Source organism: Camelus ferus, chromosome 3 (genome assembly GCF_009834535.1).
Source record: "Camelus ferus isolate YT-003-E chromosome 3, BCGSAC_Cfer_1.0, whole genome shotgun sequence".
NCBI classification, from domain to species: Eukaryota; Metazoa; Chordata; class Mammalia; order Artiodactyla; family Camelidae; genus Camelus; species Camelus ferus.
This window is the reverse complement of record NC_045698.1, coordinates 48,446,077-48,469,982: the sequence shown is the minus strand read 5'-3', so window position 1 is coordinate 48,469,982 and position 23,906 is coordinate 48,446,077. Positions and strand designations below refer to the sequence as shown.

At 40.8% G+C, this 23,906-nt stretch overlaps 1 protein-coding gene across 1 annotated transcript in view; it reads right to left on the bottom strand.

Annotated features, from left to right (window-relative positions):
- The window catches only part of ARHGEF28 (Rho guanine nucleotide exchange factor 28), a 276,813-nt gene extending 253,108 nt beyond the window's left edge, over window positions 1-23,705 (bottom strand). The window contains exon 1 of the mRNA XM_032474203.1: window positions 23,449-23,705. The gene's annotated coding sequence lies outside the window, so the exon portion shown is untranslated. The remainder of the gene's footprint in view (window positions 1-23,448) is intronic.
- Window positions 23,706-23,906: the final 201 nt, after the last annotated feature.

The following is a 23,906-nucleotide window of genomic DNA, read 5'->3' as shown; positions in this document are numbered from 1 at the left end:
AGAGTGAGCCAACCCTACTCTCCAGTTAGACTTTCACTTAAGAGAAATCCTTGTCTTGTTTATGTCCCTTTAAAGTCACCCTAACTATATCCTAGCTAACACAGAAGGGTAGAAGAGGTTTCCTAAAGGAGATCAAACCCTTAAAGACATCTTCAAGACCAGGAGTTTGCCAGGTGAAGGAAAAAGGCATATTGGTCATGAGGGTCGGGAGCACAAAGAAGGGGGTTTAGGGCAGAGGAGACAACAGAGCCAAGGCAGCGAGGCAAGGGTCAGTGGGATGTGTCCAGTGAGCTGTCACAGAGGAGCAAGAGCTTGGAGATAGGGAGCTCTGGAAGATGGTGAGGTAGCACTAAAGGATGAGGCTGCAAAGGCTGGTCAAATGTGGGAAAGCCCTGAATGATGGATTGAGAACCTGGAACTTTTTCACATAGGAATGGAGAGCACCTGTAGAGCCTACCCGAGGAGGGAACAATCATTCTGGTGACAGTGCAGAAAGTGGATTTTCAGGAGACCAAATCAAAGGCAGGAGTGAAACAGCAAGCCAGATAAGGTCGGATCAGGGCCTGATGTGCAGCAACAGCCGTGTGGAGAAGATGCTACAGAATGAAGATCTATTCAAAAGATCCAGTCACCCTAGGCGGCAAAGAAGAGGGAAAGGTAGACTCTCAGATTTCTGGGTTAGAGGAAGGTACCAACAACTAAGGCAGGAGGAGGAGCCATTTGGGATGGAGTGAGGAGGTGACAGGCTTGTTTCAGACACACTGAGTCTGAGACGTTGCCATTTGTGCCAAAGCATGTCGTTAACAGCTGCCCCTTGCCTAGAGCATAAACATGGTACCAGAGGCAAGGATGCAAATTCCAGGGGGGCATTAATGTAGACACCCAGTGTCCACAGACATCAACGGCCCAAACCAGAGGACAGTAAACACCAGGAGGAAAGAGAAGGGAAAGGGGAGGTAAAAAATAATCAAAATCACAGTGATCTAAGACAGTGCTGAGACTCCCCAGGTTCTCCTCAGAAAACTAAATAGAAAAACAAAAGTGCACGAGACTTTTGGGGGAAGTGGAGAATAAAAAAGGGATGAAACTACCACAAAAATTCAAAGCAAAACTTTGTCCAAAATGGCTCTCTTAACCTCTGCACTAAATTTTGTCAGTAAAAAAGCACACCCCAAATGACTTAAAATACTTCATTTCCCCGAATTCAGTACCATGTTTTCTGAGGAAGCATCACACATAAAGGTACCACAATTCCATTTTAAGTTAGTCAAAAGGAGATTAAAAGACACTAAACCACTGAATCTGCTATTTTTGCAGAACAGATGTATTAACTTTGCCTTTTTTTAGGAAACAACCTGAGATGAAATTCCATCGCTTCCAAATTGTGAAAATGCTAGTGTGACTGGGAACCCTAACAATCCAGTTACATAAATACCTTGAAAAAGACATAACCCTGAGCCGGTTCCTTAACATCTCTGAGCTCCAGTTTCCTCATCTTTAAAATGAAAAACTGACCCGCCTGCCTGTCTGCCAGAATTGTTGAGGATTTAAGTGAGATATTAATAGGAGCCCCCTGGAAACTGAAAAGGATACACAAATTTTATTTTCTTATACAGAAGAAACTCTACTAGACTACTAAAATTTCTTTCTTGGATGCAGCAGCGAGCTAATGGATTAAGCAAGCACCAGTGATAATTAACCATGATTTTCATAAAATGACCCAGGCAAAAAAATAACCTGTACCAGAGGAGTTAAATATAAATTCCCAGGTGCCACCTGCCAGAGATTCTAATTCATGCAGTCTTAGTGCCCAGGAAATTGTATTTCAAGGTCCCTCCCTCCCACCAGGTGGCTCTAATGACCAGCTAGATTGGGGACTCAAAGCTAGAAAACTGCTGTCCAGAGAACAGACCCTTTTGCAACTGTAACTCAGCTGGCTGGAATTTGTGGCTATCTGTCCATCCATTCATACAGTATTTATTGCAAGCACCTAGTTTGCACCAGATGTGGAGCTAGGTGCTGGGAACCTATCCATGGTCTAGTGGAAGAGATTAAAGGTAACACACAGTGGTGACAACATGGAGCAGAATGTGTGACGACAGAGTAGACGTGGGTCCTTACAGAGCATGCAGGACAGGAGCAACAGACCCAGACTCCAAGAAGAACAGGAGTCAGCCGGGTATGTGCAGGGAGCAGAGGAGTGCAGAGAAAAGGGAATGGTGAGCAGAGGGAATAGTGCAAAGGCAGAAAACCAAGGTGTGTTCAGGGAGCTGCCTGAGATCTGTCTGGCAGGAGGGAAAGCCAGAGAGGAACACAGGAGCCAGACCATGAGGGGTCATGAAAATTGTGAGGAGCCAGTGAAGGATTTTAGGCAGGAAACTGATATGCTCGGGCTTGTATTTGAGCAGCTTCACCCTGAAAGCAGTGGAAGATGAATGGTGTGCGAGGTGGGAGGTAGGAGGATGCAGATGGGAAAAGGGAACCTGGAAACAGGGATCGTAGTTAGGAAACCATTACAGTCATCTGGAGAAACGGGGAAGCCCAAACCACAGGGCACCCGGTACAGATCACAGAAAGAACTCCACAAAGATTAACTGGGCTCTGCTAGTTTAAACGCTTCTCTATAACCTGGATCTCACTACCTGTGCAGATGGTGGGAAGATACAGGAACAACATTCAAGGTGATCCTCACAGTGGCATACCTGGTATATTTGGTACCGAAAGCAGGTCATTTAATATCCCCCTCCTCTATATGACAAATTTTTCAGCAATAGTTTTTTTAAATGAATAATGGCAAGAAATGCAGTGAAAATCTTACCTTATCAAACTATAAATTTTTAAAATAATGCAAATGTAAATAAAATTCTTAATGTCTTCCAAAGACATTGGCAACCACGGAACTGTGCGGGTCACTTTTTCTTCACTTGTCTTTTAGTTCCGAAACAAATTTCAATTTGAAAGATATTCAAATTCAATAAAATAGTTCAAATATAAAATTTGCATTTATGAAACAATATGAAGGCTCACAATACTCACTCTGTTTCACTGCTTTACATTTTAAACACAAGAACATTAAGTGCTCACATAGAATGACAGAATTAAAGTAACCCAAGTTTTGTTTCTTGGTTTTTTTTTTTTTTACCATCGCTCTGCTATCATTGCTTATTTCAAATGGACTATTTAAAATATACTGTTAAATAGTACTACAGAGACTGGACACACAAAGTGAACCCAAAAGAAGCCAAATCACCCCAAATCTTTGAATTTACTCTCAGAACAAACTTGTATAGTCAACAATATAACTGGGGAGTTGTCCAAATTAAATTCCACATTGAACACACTGTTTGTTAAACAAATCATTAAAATGTGCTAGTTTGAATCTTTCACAGATGTTATTAAAATGCCACGGTGACTGCAGGAGTTATTTAGAACTTAGACCAACAGAAGGATTTCGTGGGGGTAATAGTAAAACCAGACTGACTAAAACCAATTTAAAGTGTTTTTCTGCAGAAAAACCTCTTTATTGTCAGCACTCTGGCCTGGCAGGGGTGAGGGAAGGGGGGCACACTCACTGCCTGTCCTCAGGATGCTACTGATACTAAAAAGGCCCCAGGAGACCGAGTCAAGGCCAACAAGGAACAAGTGCAGAGTGGTCGAGAACAGAACAAAAGGAAACAGATAAATCCTCGGGAGTGACAAAATGAAAAGTCACCTTCAAGTTCAAAACGCAACACATTTAAAATGTCAACAGGCTGCTGGAATGCATAAAAATTCTGGGAACAGAGCACAGGCATTGAGAGGAAAGAATCTTAGGTCTAAAATATTGTCCCTCGTCTGGAGCCTCTAAGAAACAGCCATGAACTTAGGGCTCAAATTGACCAAACAGATAGTGTATTAGATTCTATGCAAAAAAAATGTTTTTAACTTCTATTTTTCACCCTAGCAAGATTTAGGATGACAAGCTATATAAACCAGAGCCTCTAACACAGACAAGTGTCTTACCTAAATTGTGACAAATTTCAAAGATGAGACAGTTGCGCTAGGAAGACAAATATGACAACATAGAAGCAGTGAAAACTTTTTGGATCAGCTGAATCCAAAGCTCCCCTGGTCTCTCTTACATGTGGACAAGCTGGATTTCCCCTCCAAGCCTTCTGAGAGGCACCATGGGAAAGTGAAGAGAGAAAGGAGTCCCACACACCAGGAGGGACTGATAAACAAGCTTCTGGACCTAGAGCAGGTTGTTTAACCTCCGTATCTCCTCAGTTTCCTTATCTCTAAAACAGATGAGGTTGTTGCAGGAATTAAAGATAACACACACAAGGCTCCAAGCACAGTGCTGAACAGAGAGAAAGCAATTAACATACAGTTATCATCATCTTCATTATCGAACTCCAAACCAAAGGACACAAAGAGGTCTTTCTCTAGCCGATGAAAATCACACTTGATTCTCCCTGTAGCAGGGCCCTCAAAGGCTATGAGGGCTGTTTGGATAGTCGGATAACTTCATAAGACTCATTTCTCCAACTGTACGAAGACATTCACACAGTGGTTCTATCTATGACCTATGACAATCACACACTTGGCTAATGATTAAGAGAAGTCCCCATCGTCTGCAGTGGGAACACCATGTACCCTATTCCCCACCCCCAAGATCCAGAAGTGAGGCTCTTTTTTTTCCCAAGTATGTTAAACAGCCAATTCCTTCCCTTGGAGGTGTCGCAACTCAAGACTTGAAGATAACCAATGTACTCAGGCCAAGTCATTTCTAGTATGGAGACTCAACTGATAACAGTAACAGTTTTACGATCAAACATGACTCCAAAGCCTGATGAGACAAGCAACAATAATTTCTTTATTCTGTGTTTGCCTTTTTATTACAACCATGAATCCAAGAGAAAAGGGTCATTTTGTCACTGGCTTTGTAAGGATTAGAAGGGACAAATGCTCGGGACCCCTGAAAATGTCCTAATGAAAGAGTGAGGCCAACATTTACAAACCATTTACATGTATACAGTCCCACCAACATCTGAGAGAAGGACTCACAAAACCTCTTTTGGTGGGAATTTATTTTTTCTGAAAGGGGGATTGTGGTCTAGTAAAATGTCTCACTAATGCTTTTTCTCAAGTGGCTTTATACTCTAGCTAAACAACAGAAGAAAAGAAAAACAGTGGTTTTTGAGGGGCTTTTGTGTGCTCTACTTCTTTTGCAACCTGAAGTAGAGAACCAGGGATTCCTGCTAGAACACACCACTCATCAGCCCCTTTTCTTACATAACAGGCCTCTTTGAGACCTTCCTTCCCTAATTTGCGTTGGCTCCACATTCTCCCTCCAAGGTACTAAATGCAGAAGTGCTAAATTAACAAAAAAGACACAGGGCTGGAATAGCACCAACTGATCACATTCAGTGCTTTTCCACGTGTATATTTACAGACTTATGCCATAAATAACTTTTCACAAACAGAGCTATCATTGTTAGGTCTGGGGTTTATATTTATACATCATCTAAACTTTCCCAAGTATTTCCACCTATAGTTTTCATTTGACTGGCAAACCACTCAGTTTTATCTAAAGGGCTGCTATCATCCCATTCATAGGGAGGGAACCGAGAAGTTTAAAACACTGTACAAAAGGTAAACTAGGTTTGCGCTCCCAACCTCAAGCTTAATTTTGAGACTAAGTGAGAACACTTGCATTTTCAGCAAAAGGGACCTGTTAATAAATCCTTAACTAGCAGACAGAATAATTTTGTTTAACTTTTTTCTAATGTTAGTAAGGCAGAAGAAGTTCTGCTTTGACCTCTGCTGGCAGAAATTTTCTCTGGCACTATAAATACCAAACTCTGCCAAACTGATAGGTAACTGGCATTCTGACGCAAGGCATGTAACACATAATCAATAAGGCTGTTTAACTTTCTTAGGGGCTTTTCATATCATACACGCAACTGTCTATATATATCGCTCAGAGTCACAGTAGGTAACAGATGAGGAAACTGAGGATGGCCCTGTGGCTAGGTACCTACCTGACTCCTGCAAGAGGAAAGCAGAGAAGAAGGCAGGGAAGAGAGCTGGGATGAGGGATGGGAGACCGAGACGGGAGCCCGGGCCCAGTCCCCCCACCCCCTGGCACTTTGCATTCTGTATAGCTAGTGTCCTAGCCCTGCCATTTTCAAGAGCGTTATTTACCATAAGTGCATCTCACCTTAACCATACGGTGGTTTTGATCTCTGTCTCGATACAATACAAAAATGGGATATCTATTGTTAACATTTCTGAAACTGGTTTGTCAATAAATGGTATTCCTTTTCTATACAAGTTTGTTATTCCTAAATAAGAGTACAAATAAGAAGAACTAACTTTCATAGCATAGTTAAAAGCTTAGACTAATGTGCAAGAAGGACTGTCTGTGACTGCATAAGTGATAACCCTGACAAGCACACCTTCTTCCAACCTACTTAGTCTGCAGTGTTACATGGGATACACTATGAACTTGTATGCTTTTAATGTCTAGTGATGTAAGGTTCACGGTCCTTCCCTTGTAATCCCACATCATAAGAACAGGAAGACTTCTGGTGGAAGAAACCACTATCTTTTTTTTCCTTTTTTCTTTAAAAGAAGTTACCTACTGTATACTAGTACTTAAAATGCAATCATTCCACATCCAATAAAGAAAAATAAGGAATTTAAACCATAAACTTATCCTACCAAAGAAAGTAAGCAATAAGTCACACAAAAAAAAAAATATAAGGCAGACTATAAAACAAAATGCTGTGCTGGTAACTCACTGATAAAAATACAAGTGTTTTTATTATGTAACAAGATGTATGTAAGTTATGATTTTACACATGTACTTTTACCAGTCAGAAATATACTGACCAAATATTCAAAGGCAAACACATGAATGTTCAAGAGCTACATAAGTTACTGACTTGAATGTTTTTCTTTGCACACATCCATGTCCTTGCCTAATTTAGAAAAAGGAGACTTCTGCACCTACTCCCACTGGAAGATGCTACAGGCAAAGAAAGGCTGCTTCATCCGCTGGCTGTCCCCTCCGGGCCAGAGCACCTCAGAGCACGAAGCCTGCACCTCCCCTAGCGGCCACCAAACACACTGCCCTATAGGGGGACCTGCGTGTCCACGTCTGAGTCAGGGACTGTGGCAAACTTTCCACATCCTTCATATCACTTCATATCACTTTGTATAGCACCCTGCTTATAATAGAGCCCAATATTTAATGTTTCTAATTTGTTTTATTTCAAAGTACCTCAAGCTCATTGTATTAAAAAAAAAAGTGCTCAATTGCATATATACATAGAAAATGTAAAACCTCCCTCTAATCTCTCCAAAGGTGATGAACAATATTTCACGTACGTCTGGCTTTAGACCAACTCTGTTAACAGGCATGTCTTAACACCTACTTAGCAAAATTTAATGTACTGGAGCCAAGAAGATCCGCTCACCCAAGAGAGGCATCGTGGCTGTATATCAGTCTCCAAAAAAGCTACTTATCCTCCCTTCCCCGTAATAAGCCTTAAATTCAATACAAACAAAAGCGTACTAGCAACTCTAAAGAAGGGAAAAAGGAAAACTGTTAAAGTATCAGTAGGGAAATCAACCACATATTTGGAATTCTATGGAAATAAGTTAACAAGAAGAAAACAGGCACCTGGCAGGAAAAAATGTTAAGGAAATTATTGAGACGTGATACATTTCCTGTCAAAACAACACATGAGGTGGTGATTCATTTGACTAGTATCTTTTAAGTGCTACGTGACTTTAAATGCTCCGTAAGTTTAGTGATATTCAACTGTGGCAACAAAGGATTTTATTTTTTTAATTTTAAGTACTAAATTGTTCAAATGATCCTGTGCTCAAAAACAAAAACTATATATACTCACAGTATTAACAACTGTGCTCTTTAATGTCACTAAAGCAAGATAGGGCAATACTATTTGCCTGCCCTAGCTGGCTAAACTGGCAGCCATCAATGTAATTCAGAGTTGTAAAGAGCTTAGTCCCGGACTGGAGAGCTGTCCCCAACAACAGAAATATTAGAATCAGTTTGCTCTTAAGTCAAGCAGAGCACCAATGAACTTGAGTGAATATTCAGAATTTTGTAAAATTGCTTCCATCCTCAAGTGCCTGTAGTTAGAAAAAAAAAGTGTGTGTGTGTACACAAAGCTGGGTTTTCCCATACAAATTTAAAATGTAAAGTCATTACACGTATATTGCCAAAACAAACTGAAATACAAAATACACTTTTCTGTTTGATAATATCCAAGTTTCTCCCCTGCTCCCCACCAAATAGTTACTATAAATGTTTCATAAGCCCAAATTTGAAAGGGTTTTTTTTTAATTAGCAACAATTAAGTAAGTTCAGTAAAAGCTGCAAAGCAAGTCCAAGAGTTTATGGTTGAATTATGACATTTGGAAGATACTCTATTTATGAACTAAGCATACAGATTTTCATTAAAATACCTATTTCTTAAGTTCACTTCTGTTTTTATAACATCACTGAAGCAGATACACATTTACAATATAGATCACGTTTAGGAAACTGTAACAGCAACAAGAACATAAAAACACAGAGCCTGGGCAATCCTTTGATTCCCATTATGCCATGTATGTCCCCCAGCTGCTGAAAGCGCCCTGGCCCCACCTTCTTCACATCACAACATATCCATTTGCTTTCACAGCTGCTGATCTGGCACAATGAGAGCTCCTCAAAACAACTTCCACGTCCCTTGCCTCTAAGCCTCCAGCACCCAGTATATGCCTACCTCATAGTAATTACCAGCCAAACTCAACTCAGTGAAGTCTCAAAACTCTAGCAGAACTCTCAACTCCCTAAGGTAGAAGGGCTTTGGAAAGAACTCCTGGGTAAAGGTTTAGAGTGCTATACTCAGCAAGTAAAATCCCGACAGAATAATGCCCAATGGCCAAATCACCAATACACTAAGATCTCTTTATCTGCAGGTTTTGAGAAGTGGAGGGATGTCATGTCTTAAAATGTCACCTTTTTATGAGCACAAGTTTGGTTTTTTTAACATTACTAGTCAGAAGCTACATTAAATACTAGAGGTTTGAGAAATTTGCTAAACCTTTTGGAATAAAATTGGTGATTTCACTTGGTCAATTTTATAAGCTTAAGACAAACTGAAGGGAAGTGGGGAAAGGGGTGGAGAACAAGAAAGAACCATTAAAAGTGTTATTTTAGCTAAAAATTGGCATTTATCAAAAATGCCATGAATTCCAGGGCATATTCCCACCCAGCCTCACTGGAGTTAGGTACATTAAGTTCCATCTGCTAAATGAAATTAATACCCATTTTCAGTCATCTCTGAATTCAATTAAAAATAATTACTAGATTATTACTGGCTGATTCCACCTCACTGCTCCTGAAGTATTCAGACAACAACAACATGGGCTGCCATCACATGGAAACCTCAGGATACGAGCAATCATTTCTCCCTGTGAAGATGCAGCCTGAAGCAGCATCTTCAAACCCAACTTCCCAAACAACTTAGATGTCGCCAGTCAAGTCTGAAAGCACTATAGGAAGCAAGCATTAGGCTAGTAACCCAAAGGAGGCTTGAGACACCATCCTTACCTCCGGAGAAACACAGAACTCGACAGATGAGACACACCATGGAGAAGGTGTTGGCCCAACCCATCAGGTTTCAAGTGAGGTCACTAGGGCCCCAGAGAGGTGATATGACTCACCCAGTACGTCAGTGGCAGTTCTAAGATTTCACTGAAAATCTCCTTATGGTTCAGCCTTTTTTTTTTAATTTTTATTTATTTTACGTTGTTTATTTTGTTGTGGGGGTGGTAATTAGGTTTATTTATTATTTATTTTTTAATGGAGGTACTGGGGGTTGAACCCAGGACCTCATGCATGCTAGGCATATGCTCTACCACTGAGCTATACCCTCCCCCTGCTTCAGCCTTTGCTATACCCAGGCTACCTTTTTTAAATCTTCCTCTTTCACACAATCTACTACCAGCTTTTAAATGAATGAACTAGCAACCACATCCAACTCCCACTAAAAAAACTTCTTAAATGTAAATCCAGACATTTTGTCTACTTCTATTAATTTCTGCTGCTGCTTCTACACAAAGATGCCATAACAGCCAATGAGCATAAAGCTTCCTACTGAGTGTGAAAGAAAAAAATACTTATTCTATTTTTAATTTTAAAAAAACTAATACAGTAACATCTAAATTCTACTTGGCATTCCTATCAAGATGAAGTTTTCCTTACACTGCTCATAGTAAAACTGAATTTTCCCTAGGCCAGCCCCATTTTTGTAAATAAACCAAATGAAAAGCTAACTTGGGACTTTTTGCAGATATGAAGATGGCCTAGAGTGTTCATTTTTATTGCAAAACAACTGGATCTATATGTGAAATCTATTTCACCTTGTTACATAAGATTTAAATTGTTTTTATAAGAAGGCTAAAAATCAAAGGATATGAGATCTTTGTCTCATAATTCCTGTTCCGTGGAACCTTTCTAAGTAAAGAACAAGGAACAATTAGAATTCCCATGGCTGAGATTTTAAAGATTCTTGACACTGTGTTTTACATTCAATAGCAAGCTATCAACATTTCTGGTTATTAAATGAGAGAAGAAAAATCCATAAGTATTTTACATAACTCAGTGTGACAAGAAACATACAATTTAAGAGAAATGCTTCTATTTTATTCTTCCCAAGAATCCATCAACTTAAAACTTACTAAAGCGCTGATAACAGGTTTTGTGTGTTGCCCCTTACCGCCAAGAATGGTGAGTGGCCAACAGGAAACTGGCTAATGAAAGGGCTGTGATAACGGGTATAAAAGCAACTTCCAGAAATTCATCCCTGAGAACTTCTGTCAAGTTGCAAGCCGACAACTCTACGAAAGGCAACACTGAAGATCTTGTACAAAAATCTATATACTTATATATAGTGGGGATTCTGCCACTCCATCCCATCCAATTCCACCTCCAAACTTTATTATCAACCAATGAAATCACTACCTAAAGAAATCAAGAGATTTCTTTCATAGAAATAACCAAAGACCTCCATTTGGAAAGGATATGGATTCTGTGTGGATATGGGGAGATCATTATGTTCACAAAGCTCAAAACTAAAGCCAGGCCACCCAGTTCCAAGGTTTGTGCTATTTTCCACTCAAAATGATAAAAAAGAAAAAAAAAAAGAATTGCTTTGTTTTTCTTCTCCTCCCTGCCTCTTTTCCAGAACAAATAATGAGGATATCATGCTCTTAAGAGTTGTGTCAGAAAGACTGAAGCCTCAAATAACATGAGGTTGCCAAAAAACTAAGGATAATCAAATTTTTATTTCAACTTCTTTTTTAAGCCAGAGCATCAAGGAGGGGATAGATGTGTCTGCTGATAGGAGCAGTGATGTAGTATAGATAAATGATAAGGCGAAGTCTTCTACATCTGTTTAGATTTTGTCTCCTCTTGGAGAGTGATAACTCTCCAATTGAAGGGGACAGAAAGAATGTCTGTAAGTAGGAGAGTCAATCATAAGGGAGCACTAACGGGCTCTGAGTAAGTTGCAGGCTGCTAGACAGGCCAAGATAGAAAGAACACAATGAGATTTTCCACCCATAACCCATCAGGAACTGTGGAGAATGACAGGATTCAAACACAGGAGACAGGAACATGTCATGTCAATTTTCAAAAAGGCCAATTCTAAACTACAGACAGAAGGAACTTCATGCTGATTATAAGCAAGATTCTAGAACAGATTAAATGGCTGATGTCTGAGTACCTCAGAGGAAGCAGTGGCTGCCTAGAGCCAAAGTGGGTTCCCCAAGATTAAGTCACATGAGAATAACCCCATTCCATCATGTGGTTATTAAATGTAACTCCACACAGTAGAGGCACAGCAGACTTGGTTGACATAGAATATATCCTTATGACAGGATGGAGGGGTAAGAATCAGGTGCTAGTACAAATAGAAGTAATCAGCTGAACAACTCTAACTGAAATCAATAAACATCAATGTGAAGTGAGGTATGCAGGGACACACCAAATTGCTCTGCCCTAGACCTCAGCCTAGGTAACAATTTTACTATTTCCTTAAGGCATTAAAGAAATGCCTATCAAATCTGTGGATAACTTGGAACAAAAACGGGCAGTGAAAGATAAATGTATAAACAATCTAAAAGACTTTGAAAGGCTAGAACAGATGGTCATGTACAGGAAAATTTAGAGAACTATTCAGGTTTATTCATGGGACTATGAAGCCAATTGCACATGTCCATGAATGAGGAGATGGGGCTCAGCAGCAACACGTGTGAAAACAAACTTAGTAATTTTGAGATGACTGAACATCACACGTCAGTAGCCTTGTTTAGAAGTACTACAGTTGGAAAGCCACTGTTTGAGAAATTATTCTAGCCCAGATTCTGTGCTAAGCATTTTACATATATTATCTTACTAAGTCCTTGTAACAACTCTATGAGAGAAACAGATAAAATCTGAGGCTCAAAGTTAGATGGCTTGCCCAACACAAGGTAGAAACTAGCAGAGCTAAAAGCCTCCCCAGTTTTCTGATAGGCATTTGATAATCTTAACTCTGAGGCTTCAGTGCTTCCTGGTGGGGCAGGGGATGGAGGAGTCTCAGCAATGGTGGGAATAGCTCTACTGTACTCTGCACTGTCAGTCAGCATCTAGAAGTACTACACTTTAAGAAGAATATAGCAAATTGTAATATGTTCAGGGTCATGAGGAGATTCAAAATCATGTCACTTAACAAGAACTCAAGAAACAGATTTTCCAACTTAAATAAAATAAGGCTTAAAGGTAGGCTATGAATTAATTCTCAAAAATGTAGGGGGCTGTCTCGTAAAATAAGTTGTTCATAATGGCCCCCAAGTAGCAGACTATAAAACTTAATACAAAGGAGATTGTTTAACAGTCAAAAGGTTTCCAAAGATAGACCACCTACAAACCAATGAAAATAGCTCTGGGAAAGCTCTACACTACAATAAAGCAGCAGCAGAAACCTTGTGGAGCTCAAAAACTGAGGGTGGCAGCATAGAAAAGCATAGGAAGCATCTTACCTGCATTACTCCATCCCCCAGTCCAGAGCAGCTTGGTGCCAAGAAGGATCCCCTCGTTGGGATTTCACCCCACAAGGAAAAGGACCGTTGGAGAACCCCAGTAGGCCTCATTAGCAATTCACAAAGGAAAACAGAAAGTTACCTATCAATAACTAAATTACTCTAAATGTAAATGGTTTAAATTAAAAGACAAAGAGTGGCTGAATGGATAAAAACACAAGACCCAAGTATATGCTTCCTATAAGAGACTCAATTAAACTTTAAAGACACTCATAGGCTAAAAGTGAAAGGATAGAAAAAGATATTCCATGCAAATGGAAAATAAAAGAACAAGAGTAGCTATATTTATGAGACAATGTAAACTTTAAGTCAAAAGCTATAACAAAAGACAAATAAGACCATTAGATAAAAATGAGGTCAATTCGACAAAAGGTTTGTAATTATATGCATGCCCAATATTGGAGGACCTAAATATATTAAGTATTTATTAACAGATGGGAAGGCAGAAATAGATAGCAATGCAAGATTATGGGACTTCAATAACCCACTTTCAACAACGGATAGATCATGCAGACAGAAAAACAATAAGGAAATAACGGAGTTGAACTACACTTTAGGCCAAATGGACCTAACAAACATATAAAACATTCCATCCAACAGCAGCAGAATACACATTCTTCTCAAGCACACAGAACATCCTCCAGAATAGACCATATGTTGGGTCACAAAACTAGTCTTAACAAGTTTAAGAAGATGAAACCCCTACCAAATATCTTTTCCAACCACAATGGTATGAAACTAGGAATCAATTACAAGAGGGAAGCCAGAAAATCAGATGTGTGGAAATTAAAACATACTTCTGAACAACCAGTTGGTCAAAGGAAAAATCAAAAGGGAAATCAAAAAACCTTGAGACAAAAATAGAAACACAACATACCAAAACTTATGGGATATAGCAAAGGCAGTTCTAAAAGGGAAGTTTCTGGTGGTCAACACTTACATTATTTTAAAAAAAGAAAAAAAGAAAGAAACATACACAAATCAATAAATGTGTTAATAAAGGCAGAAAAAGCATCTGACAAAAATTCAACATCCTTTAATAAGAACTCTCAACAAATTGGGTATAGAAGGAACATACCTCAACATAATGAAGGCCATATATGATAAACCCACAGCTAATACCATACTCAGCAGTGAAAGGTTGAAAGCTTTTCTCTAAGATCAGGAGCAAGACAAGGATGTCCCCTCTTACCACTCCTATTCAACACAGTACTGGAAGTTCCAGCCACAGCAATTAGGCAAGAAGAACTAAAAGGCACCCAAATAGGGAAAAAAAAGTAAAATTTGTCTGTCTGCAGATGACATGATCTTGTATAGAAAATTCTAAGTACTCCACCAAAAAACTTAGACGTAATAAATAAAGCTGCAGGATACAAAATCAACATACAAAATCTGTTGCATTTCTATACACTAATGAAGCATCTGAAGAATAAAGAAAACAATGCCATTCACAATAGCATCAAAAACAATAAGATATTTAGGAATAAATTTAACCAAGATCTATACACCAAAAACTTTAAGACAGTGAAGAAACTGAAGAAAAATAAATGGAAAGATAATCATGTTCATGAATCAGAGGAGTTAATATTGTTAAAATGTCCATACTACTCAAAGTCATCTACTGATTCAATGTAATCCCTACCAAAATTCCAATGCCTTTTCAGAAAAATAGAAAAAACTGTCCTAAAATCTGCATGAAACCACAAAAGATCCTGAATAGACAAAGCAATCTTAGTATGAATTAGGTTGGAAGCATCATGTCTCTTGATTTCAGGCTGTATTACAATGCTATAGTAATCAAAACAGTATGGTACTAGCATAAAAACAGACACATAGACCAATGGAACAGAATTTAAAGCTCAGAAATAAACCCATGCATATACAGTCAATATTTAACAAGGAACCAAAAATACTCAATGGAAAAAGGATAGTCTCTTCAATAAACAGTGTAGGGAAAACTGGATATCCCTAAGTGAAAAAATAAAACTAGACCACTGTCTTACACCACTCACACAAATTAACTTGAAACGGATTAAGGACTTGTCAGACCTGAAACCATAAGAATCCTAGAAGAAAACATTGCAGGAGAAGCTCCTTAACATCACTTCTGGCAATGATTTTTGGATTTGACACCAAAAGAAAAAGCAACAAATGCAAAAATTCAACAAGTGGGACTATATCAAACTAAAGTTTTTGCAAAAGAAACCATCAACAAACTGAAAAAGCAACCTACAGAATGGGAGAAAATATCCATGAACTATATATCTAATAAGAGATTAATACCCAAAATGTACAAGAATCTCGTATCACTCAATAGCAAAAAAAAAAAAAAAAAATCTCATTTTTAAAATGGGTGGAGGACTTGAATAGACATTTTAACAAAGATGACATATAAATAGCCAACAAGTATATGACTGATGCTCAACATCACTCATGAGGGAAATGCAAAGCAAAACCACAATGAGATCACCTCACACCTGTTACCATGACTATTACCAAAAAACAAGAGTTAATGCTGGTGAAGGTGCAGAGAAAATGTATGCATTGTTGGTTGGAATGTAAATTGGTACAGCCACTATGGAAAACTGGATGGCAGGTCCTCAAAAAATCAAAAATAAACTACCATGTAATCCAGCAATTCCAATTCTGGGTGTATAGCCTAAAGGGATGAGATCACCATCTCAAAGAGGTTTCTGCATTCCCATGTTCATTGCAGCATTATACACAATAGTCAAGACATGGAAATAATCTAAATGTCCATAAACAGATGAATGAATGAAGAAAATGTGATATGGGTAACATAATGGAATATTATTCGGCCATTAAAAAGGGAAATTTTGCCTTATGTGACAACATGGATGAACTGGAGGACATAATGCTAAGTGAAATAAGCCACTCATAAAAAGACAAATACTGTATGCTGCATGACATCAGTAACATGTGGAATCTTTAAAAAAAAAAAAGAAGCAGATTCCATAAAAATAGAATAGAATGGTGGTTTCTGGGGCTGGGGGAATGAGGAAACAGGACGATATAACTGAAAGTCTGTACATCTTGACCTGTAAGAAAAGTCATGAGGATCTAATGTACAGCATGGTGACTATGGTCCATAAAACTGTATCGTAGACTTAAAAGTTGCTGAGAATATGGATGGACCTGGAGACTGTCATTCTAAGTGAAGTAAACCAGAAAGAGAAAGAAAAATATCATATGATATCACTTACATGTGGATTCTAAAAAAAAAAAAAATGAACTTATTTACAAAACAGAAGCAGACTCACAGACATAGAAAACAAACTTGGTTACCAGGGCAGGAAGGGGGTTGAGTGGAAGGGGGTGGGAAGGGACACATTGAGAGTTTGAGATTTGCAGATACTAACTGACATATATAAAATAGATAAACAACAAGTTTATACTGTATAGCACAGGGAACTATATTCAGTATCTCGTAGTAAACTATGGTGAAAGGAATATGAAAACGAATATATGTATGTTCATGTTTGACTGAAGCATTATGCTGTACACCAGAAATTCACACATTGTAAACTGACTATACTTCAATAAAAATACATATATACAAAAAAACAAAAAAAAAAGTTGCTGAGAGTAAATCTTGAGTATTCTCATCACAAAAAAAATTAACTATGCGAGGTGATGAATGTGTTAATTATCTTGATCTTGGTAATCATTCCACAGTGTCCATGTACATCAAATCATGTTGCACACTTTGACAAATATAATTGTGTGCATTTAAAATTCAGGGGGGAAAACAAAAATAGACTTGGGGTGTCTTTGCAGTTACTGGTTCCCCATCACGGAAAGTATTCAAGGACAGTATCCAAAAGGTCAGCCTCTTGGAGGTATGCTATACCGGAGGACCGCGCATCTGCTAGACACTAAAGGAAAATCTTTCAGGTTTCTTTCAATCCTAAGACTCTAACTCAGAACAAGAATTTCATTCATTTCCCCAAACAGAACGTACCATTTCCTGAGAGGTCCAGGTAGCCTCTCATTTACATCTGAGAAGGACTAGCCATCTAACTTCTTGAGCAATTATTTTCTTTCTCTCCCCTGCATCCCAGTATTTTTCAGTGGTATCCACACCTGGTACACAGGAAAACATTAACATCGGCCTTTGGAGGATGCTGTAAACCCGGACTTGTTGACATGACAGTTAGCAAAACTACTAACCAACCAATATATGTATATATATTTTGCTTTGAGCACCTTACAAAGTAGCCTAAATCAGGGTCTTTGCCTGGGCCTACAGCCAAGCTGGAAAGTTGAGAAATTAGTCAACAGTTTCAGAAAGATAGTGGTTTGAGCTTGTTTTAAGGACTACCATAGACTTTAGCTCAGAAGGAACGAGGTCTACCAGGGACAAAGTCAAAGAAGTCAGGAAGTACATGGCATGTCCCACAGGCAGTTACTAATCCTGACTAACGGGAGTCGGGGGTTCACAAGGGGAGGCAGTAGGAAACAGGTGACTTGCCAATAGCTTAAAAGGAATACCATAAGAATTACCCTCTCCTGGATAATTTCAGATGCAGAACGCCAGAAACACTAAAGGTTAGGCAAGTGGCTAGGAAACGCTTTAAGTAGCTACTATTATCTTTTTTTTAAAAATGTCAGACCCAACCTAAGCGATTCTGAACCCAGTGATTCCAATGAACAGCCAGGCTCAGAATCCTAGGTTAGGGACTCAAATAATCCATCATCTCATTAGTCACTGAGCACCCTACTTTTTGAAACTAACACCTGGTCATGCAGCAAATCAGGAGGCTGGTGGAGCAGGAAAATGTGGGAAACTGTTGACAAAAGACTACGCACAGACAATAAACAGGGCTCATCGGAGGGGAGAGACAAACTTGCCCCAGAGGGACTGAGCCTGAACTATCCAGCCCAATGAACACCTCTTGATCTTCACTGATACTTAGAAGCCCTTCACGAGACCACCTTTGCTCCAGGCCCTCCTGGTTTCCAACATCCCTGCAAAGGCTAATGGTGATGTTTTCCTATGTATCAGGTGTGGAGATTTTTTATCACAAAATTCAGAACGATCAGCCCACTTGTCTTTCATCTTCCCCGAGCTACACTACCCCCTCTTCCACATGAGGGGAGCAGGATAGCCTATGACCCACATGCATGGGATCCAGACTTTCCTGTCTGAAATCTCTCTGGACTAAGTCCAGAAAGATAACTCAGTTTTTTCAACCTAATGACTGTCTGGTGATCAAGGTGAGATAGGTTAATAGTATTATTTCATAATCCCTTCAAATGCTGACTGCCTGCCCACTGCAGGCACAGTACTGACCATGTGGACAGGACATTCCTGGCCGTACTGCCCAAGACAGGAAAGGCTGACTTGACAAAAGCCTTCCTCACCTTCAAATTTCAGGACGGTACAGAACATTAGAACCAGCGGGTTCTTAGAGACCATCAGGTCTACTCCTTTCCGTTTTACCAGATGAAGAAGTTAATACCCACCGAGGGGCCAGACTTAGCCAAGGTTACACAGCTGAGGGGTCACAGGCAGCAGCCTCCATCCCTGCCTCAAACTTCCAGCTTCCCCCTGAGGTCACACTGACACCTCACTGCCTTCTCAAACCTGGAAACCCTGCTCAAGGTCCTTGTTTTTCAACGTCTATTTCCCATTTGTTATAAATACAACCATCATTTTCTGGCACTTAATCTCTGCCAGGCACCACTAGAAGGGCTCTCCATAAATTAACTCACTGAATCCTCACAATAACCCTAGAGGGCAGGCTACGATGATTATCCCCATTCTACAGATGGGAAACCTGAGGTAGAGAGAGGTGGCACAGCGAGGACAGAGCCAGGGCCATCTAATGATGGCTCCAGGGTCCCCACTCTAAACCACTCTGTTATTGTTTATGAGAGATAATTGCTTTAAATTATAAAATGATGGAAGAAGAGGAGCAAGGCTTAAAAAGGGCATGTTCACTAGTGTTTGATAATGAATTGAAGAGCTAAACCAAATATTTCATTAATATATGCAATATATTTCTTAATTATTTATTAAGGGAATGCCTGTATATTTGAGGGAAACTTGGGAAGTATATAAACATTTTAAGCATTTTTTAAAGTCAAACAAAATCTGCCACTTGAAGTAGGCAGAGTATTCCCTGAAGGCTGGTTCTACACATGCTACTATGTAAAGCGAAGGTGTCGTTGTCCATCACCCTCTATGCTGGCCTTCACTCGTGGCTACAAATCAGTCCTTTTACATCAACTTTCTATAGAAATCAAACCTCAAATTAATAAACCAAGGATTAAAGTAGGAGAACACACCTTTGAAGATGAAAATACATTTTTTATAAAAGTGTTCAAAACCAAGATCACTGGAACAGATGCCCAATAGTCAATTACATTTTCACTTTCCTTCATATTAAAAATGATGTCAAATCTCATTATCCTGGTTATCCAGAGAAGAAGTCCAGGAGCAATAATGGTAGAAATAAGCAAATTACAATTGTGCCTAAGATCAAATTTCAAGGGAAAAATTGCAGTCAAGTTAAGAAGATGCAGTATCACATAAAAAATTACCTGACATTTTATCAGCCCAATATCTTTGTGTCAAGTGTGCAGAAGCCCACTCAAAATGCAACAGATCGTCAAATGCTAAAATCAGAAAAGTATTGCCTTAGATATGAAAACCACAGTCTGGAGAATCAAAGCAAGGAACAATAAAAGGCACATAGTAGGCCTGCAAATATTTGTTGAATGAATATAAGAAAACGTTCACAGAAAGAGAGGAGCATGATAGAGACTGTCAAGATGGCAAAACAGCAGAGTGACACTGCGTTGAGCTTTTGAAAACTTCTTAACCCCAGGACAAGAACAAAAGGACTAAGGATCACAGATACTGGACAAAAATGGCAGAGTACCATCCAGTCAGAACAAAACGCTCTGACCTGACAAGAAAAGTATGTCTAGGGGAGAGTATAGCTCAATGGTAGAGCACATGCTTAGCGTGCACAAGGTCATGGGTCTGATCCCCAGTACCTCCATTAAATAAAAAATAATTAATAAATAAATAAACCTAATTACCCACCCCCACCTCAAAAAAAAAAGAAAGGAAAGAGAGAAAAGAAGAAAGAAGAAAGAGAGAGAAAAGAGGAGAGAGAAAAAGAGAGAAGAGAGAGAAAGAGAGAGAGAGAGAGAGAGAGAGAAAGAGAGAAAGAGAGAAAGAGAGAAAGAGAGAAAGAAGAAGAAGAAAGAAGAGAAAGAAGAAAGAAAGAAAGAAAGAGAGAAGAAGAAAGAGAGAAAGAGAGAAAGAGGAGGGGAGGGAAGAAAGAAATCTCTATGCCCAGCTCTATGTAAGGGATTTGGACTCAAGCCTTACAGCATGGCATAATATTTACAGTACAACCCTAATATGGCAAATTCCCTGAATTTGGTGCATTTCAAATATAACAGTTTTTCAGAAAGAGACTCATAGACATACAAGACAATATGGTTACCTAGGAGTGGAAAGGGGGAGGGAAGGATAAATTAGGAGTTTGGGATTGGCTGATACAAACTACTATGTACAGAATAAACAACAAGGTCCTACTGTATAGCACAGGGCACTATATTCAATGGCTTGAAGTAACCTGTAATGAAAAAGCATATGAAAAAAAATATATATATATATGTATAACTGAATCACTATGTTGAACACCAAAAACTAATACAACATTGTAAATCGACTACACTTCAATTTTAAAGTTTTTTTTTTAAATGTCACCTTGAACAAGTGAAAAAACATACATAGCACTGTTTTTAATTTAGAACTCTCAAGGGGAGTTGCCCAGCTTGACCCATCTGTTCATAACAAATTTAAGGTCACAGGAAAAATACCCTGTAGCTTCTCTGCTTCACTAAAGCAATATAAATACAAATGCAATTAGACAAAACCTACATAGACCAGATCTGTCATATCTGATCAGTAAATTAAAGCGTAACAAAATTACAGTCAGCCTGGGAGTTTAAGAGTAATTTGGGCTCTCTGCAGTATTATTCTAGCCATGTCCCAATCGTAAAGGTTTTTCTAACATTTATACCATAAATCTTTTTTCTGGGGAGTCAGCACTTGGTCATAAATTCTGGGAGAACTTGAAGTTAGAGCTTAAGTACCAATATAGTGGTTGACAATTTTGTACAGAATGCTTAATTTAGAAGTAATATTATATGCCCCTATTGTCTTAACACCTATTTAGAACACATTTCTTTTTCTCATATGGCATACACTAAAGGAGGTCATGTATCAGAGCTCACCTGAAATTCCTGCCCAATTTAAGTCTTAGCTACAGCAGCAGTTTCTTATAAGAGCACAATGAGAAAATATTCCAAACTCTTCTGCGGTACTCATATGATTTAAAAAAAAAAAAGTGCAAAACCCAAGTGAGGCCCTGGGTGAAATTTCAGAGAGCCTTAGTTACCAACTACTATTTTCCTCTTTACCTTTAAGTGTTTCTAAACTGCTTAAAGGATAGGAGAGGTGCTTCAAAGGAAAGTCTAACGACACACCTGTTATATAACCTGTTCTTAGTTGGCTGGGTTCTGTGGGTTTGATAAGGAAGAAAACACAAAAGCAGGACAAACACTGATTCTCTGTTCTCCATTCTCCCACTAGCCAGGACATTCATCTGAGTCACACACCTAATAGCTAGCTCTGTGCCTCAGTTTCCCTAACCACTAAATATGAGGTCTGCTGCTATCCAAATTCCTATTTGATCACAGTTAGTGAGCACAATAATCACACAGAAAGTGCACATCAGAACATTCCACTGAAATACTACGTTGTATAAGAAAATGCCAAAGGTTTTGGCAGTATTAACTTCTTTTACTCCAAATGCTCCAAAGGAGTCAGCTTGGCCATTAATCAAGATAAAGCAAATACTTCTGTGCTTTAAGAATGTGTATACAGAAACCCAGGACAGATATATTAAGAAGCTTCCTAGGTAAAGCTGTCACTCTGTTTGGATTGTCATGTCCAAAGAGCAACCCACAGAACCTAAGAGGACAGGTCTTCGATTTTGTTTTTATTGTGGAAACAAGACTTCAATTCCCCTGACATCTTCAGGGCCTAGAACACAAGATAGAAAAGTTTTAGAAAACCAGGGGTCCCAATGGGACCCCGCCCTCAATGATCAGTTCTTTCTAAACGTCTCATTTTTTCTGTATTTCTTACCCAGTTGGCACAGGTCTGGTGGTAAACCTCTTTAAATCTGGGTCTGCGGAGATCTGTAGGGTCACAGGCTGGCGTCAAGAAGGGAAAAGTTGCGGCCATTCCTCAATCCACCCAGCTTTAGTCAATACAGAGATGCTGTGGGTTCCTAGGGAGGTGGATGGATTCTCTCCTGGAAATCTAATTGGTGTCTGGGAAACCAGAGCTGGGTTTCCAAGGCAGCCTGAGCACCCAACTTCCACACAGCGCTGGATAACCGAGGATGCCTCCTTGGCCAAGCACATTATGACCCCTGTGGAAACTCCCAGCACCCACACCCCAGGTATCCAAGGGGAAAACAGATCCGTAAGTTAATCTAAGGAAATTCGACAGAATTCTGGCCGCCCCTCCTAAACAAGTACTGTATGGCACAGGGAACTATATTCAGTAACCTGTAATGAAAAAGAATATATGTATGTATATGTATGACTGAAGTGTTACGCTGTACACCAGAAACTGACACAACATTGTAAACTGACTACACTTCAATTAAGAAAGAAAGGAAGAACCATAGATGCCTTAAAAGCACGTTTCCACACGAAAGAAATGTTAGCGCTAGTGTCCTGAGCTTCCGCCTGGTCTGCGGCTCCCTTGGGACCCGGCCCTGCCGAGCACCCTCACCCCGGAGCCCGGCACTGATGGAGAGGGGAGACCCCAGGTTCCGAGGCTCTCCCTTCTCCAAGGAAAGAAGACCACTTACTTCTCCAGGGCCCAAAGGACACCGGCCAGGACTCCACCCGCCCCTCCCCGTCCCCAGAGCGGGGCCGGCGCGGACGAGAGGGGCCGTGCCGCCGGGCGACCCCACGCTCCGCAGCTGCCGCCGCCGCGCCGGGCCGCGCAGCCTCTGCACTTGTTGCGGTCCCCGAGGCACCGGGAGGCGGAGGCCATCCCCCGCGCAGCCGGGCCCGCGGCAGCACCCGCTTTCCACCCCTACGGACCCTCGCGCCCCCGCCCCTCCCCGGGACCCTGGAGAAAGTAGCTCGGCCAAGGCGAACTCAGGTGAGGCGGGCGAACATTTCCGCCCCGTGTGGCCGGGAGAGCGGGGATGGAGCCCGCCAAAGAGCACTTACCCGAAGCGGCGGCTCCGCAGCCTCCCGCGCGCGAGCGAAGCGCTGCGCCCGCGCCCTGCCGGAGGGCGCCCGGAACGCGCCGCCGGAGCCCGGGAGACTCTCCCGAAGCGGCCCACGCCCGGCGGCGGCGCGGCCAGGCCAGAGCCAGGGGGCGGAGTCGAGGCTGCGCTCCCGGGCCGTGGTAGCTGCGCCCGCCGCGGGGGCCGCCCCGCTCGCTCCGCGCCTGCCGGCTGCCACTGGATCCCCGCCTGCCCGCCTCCCCGCCCCGGCATCACATGGCCCGGCCCGGCCGCCGCCGCGCCCGACACCGGCTCCAGGAGGAAACCTGAAGCTGCCCGACCGCGCGGGCTCCGCGGGCCCCTCCCGCCGCCGGCGGACGCTCGCCTCGGCCTCCCTCCCCCGCCCCCAGCGTCCGGACCGGCGGGGGCTCTGGGCCCCCGAGCGAGGGGCCAGCTGCC